We start from the raw sequence: 3145 nt of genomic DNA on the forward strand, positions 1-3145 counted from the left end.
CCAGTGAGCGTTGAAAACGCTCCACAACACTTTAAAACAAACCAATTTTTTCTTGCTGTTTTCTGGAGAAAAAAATATAATTTTTGACAATTTAGATTTTTTGTGTATAGTGCAAGCTCAGTCGTATTATACATACATATACATATGTATGAAATATGTATGAACTATCCAAATATGTTAAATGCGTAAGTAAATATGTTTTCTTTAAGTTTTAAATTTCATAGCTCAAGTTTTGATTACTAGGTTTCCAATATTTGGTTTTTTTGAAAGTTTTAGGCGCATAATGAGAGGTGATTCGTTTTTCGATTTGTTAAATTTTATCAAGAAATTCAACTGAGACAGACATTTTTATAATTTTCGAGAAAAAAAAATTTCACAACAATGTTCGAAAAAAAAAAAATTTTCGAGATAAACATTTTTGAAAAAGAAAATTTTAAAACAATTTTCGAAAAAAATATTCGAGAGAAATATTTTTCAAAAATAATTTTTTTTTTTCAAAAGAATCTTCGAAAAAAATAAATATTCGAGTGAAACATTTTTCAAAAAAAAAATTTCAAAAAAAGTTTTCAAAACAATTTTCGAAAAAAAATATTCGAGAGAAGCATTTTTCAAAAAAGTTTTCAAAACAATATTCGAAAAAAAATATTCGAAAAAGATTTTTTTCAAAAAAAAACAAAAAATTTCAGAACAATGTTCGAAAAAATATTCGAGAGAAACAATTTTTTTTTGTTGACAAAGAAGCGCAATACCAACAATTTGAACCGGAGAATATTTTCAGCGCACTACAGTTACCAGATATGACTTTTTTTAAACCTCTTTTGACTCGATTCGTTAATTTACATTATATTTTTTAAACATTTTGAAGCGCTAAGTTTGAAGAAAATTTTGATAACCAAAGAAATCGCAATCCAAGAAGCTTTGTTTGTTAAATAAATTGTTTTAGCCAGTGTTGGCTGCCTCAAACGGTTGTACAAAATTTTTATATGATTTTTTAACTTCTCTGATTATGCGCCCGTCAACTGTATGTACATTTGTAGCTCGCTATTTCAGTATATATTTAGCAAAAAATTGATTGCGAACTATATACACATACATATCGTCTCCTAAAATGCAAAATAACGTATCATAAAAAAACCGAAAAGCGCTATCTGTTAAAATAACCATTTTATAACCGAAACTCAAATTTTTTTCAATATGAGTATGTGATAACTAATATATAACCACTTTATAACCGAAACTTCAATTTTCTTTCAATATGATAACCAATAGATACCGATTTTATAACCGAAACTCAAATTTTCTTTAAGGATGATAACCAATAGAGAACTCTTTTATAACCGAAACTCAAATTTTCTTTCAATATGGGTGATTTCTATTACACCCTATTTCCTTCGCCTGCAAACTTATGAAAAGTGATGTTACCTTATTTTGCATTTTAGGTGAAGATAGTATATAGATATGCATACTTGTAGCATTGAAAAATAAGTATGTATGTATTAATGTAGTAATGAAAGTATAATTTAAGGCGATGGCAAATGTAAAACAAGGAATCAAGTGCACCACGAATACACTCATACACACAAACATATGAATGTATGACAGTTTGTAGCAGAATTCTTAATTTTAATGATATATCTCATATACATACATATGTACACCATATACATACATACATATGAAATACATATGTAAGTAGTTTTTAAACTAGTTTCTGTACAACTACTTAGCGCATTGGTTTATAGAAAGCATGTTTAGCAATTAGTTTTTAATATAACACCATGTTGATATGAATGCACTCGTTTTTTTCGCTTATAATTAATTTTTAGTTAATGAATTATTGCTTTTTACTTTGGAATCATTGTAGATTTTTAATGTGATAAATGCGTATATATTAATTTAAAATATATAAATGTATATTAAAATATATTGTCATGTAGATTTTTATTATGTTTAGACATGTATGAACTTGTAAGAATTATCAGAAATACATAACAAAACAAAAACAATAGAAAACATTTAAACACAAAACTTTTAGTTTTCATAACACATTCAAGGCAGGCTCACAGGGTGTATTTACATACGATAAAAGGTAAGTAAAATGCTTACAGTTACATTTTACATTTTATTATAAACAATTAAGGTTATGGATTTTTACTGTTTAAAACTTTTGGTACAGAGTTGCAAATTATGTATTAAAAAAGTTATTGAATTAATTTTTTTTCCTATTTTATAATAAAAATAATTTTCAAATACGAAATATCCAATATTGGGTTAAAAAAAAATTAAATAAAAAGGATATTTAAATTTTAATCCGATTTTCGGTATTGTTTTTTTTTTCGACGGTATTTTAATTTATTAATAATTTGAAAATTAGTTTTAAAAATTTTGGCATGGAAACTAAATTTTTATTACAATATTATAACTTATTAAAAAATTATCCTAAAACAATTTAATTAAAAATTTAAAATTAAAATTTTGGCATGGAAATTTAGTTTCTAATCCCAAAATTGGAATTAAATCTCAAATTTTAAAATTTAATCCAATCTATTCATTTTTTTACGTTTTTTAAATCGGTATTTTAATTTATTAATATTTTGAAACTTTATTTTAAAAATTTTTTCATGGAAACTAAATTTTTATTTCCATAATCAGAATTACAAAATGAAAATTAAATTTTTCACACAGAATATTTGATTTTTAATTTTTAATCGGATTTTGGGATTAACTTTTTTTCAGACTGCTTGATTTATAACTAGAAAATTAAAAAAAAATTTAAAAAAATCCTAATAATTAATAAATTAAATAATTTTTTTTCTGATCCAATTTTGGTATAAATTTTTTTAAGTATTATTTAATTAATATTAGTTTTTTAAATATTATATCGGCATTTGGGATTAGAAATTTGTATAATTTATAAATAAAAATTTTCGGTATTATAAAATGAAAAAAAAAAAATTTTTTTTAATAAATATTTATTTTAATACATAATTTGCAGCAATTTGTACACAGTCTTTCATATTTTGTTGTTGTGTTCTAAAAAACTCGTTGAAGTATAGCAAAAAGTGCTCGGCTGTGCTTGTTTAGAAATATTTTTTTGATAACTAGTAAATAATTGCTTCTCATTTTTAATTTACAATCCTCTTTT

Source organism: Bactrocera dorsalis, chromosome 5 (assembly GCF_023373825.1).
Source record: "Bactrocera dorsalis isolate Fly_Bdor chromosome 5, ASM2337382v1, whole genome shotgun sequence".
NCBI classification, from domain to species: Eukaryota; Metazoa; Arthropoda; class Insecta; order Diptera; family Tephritidae; genus Bactrocera; species Bactrocera dorsalis.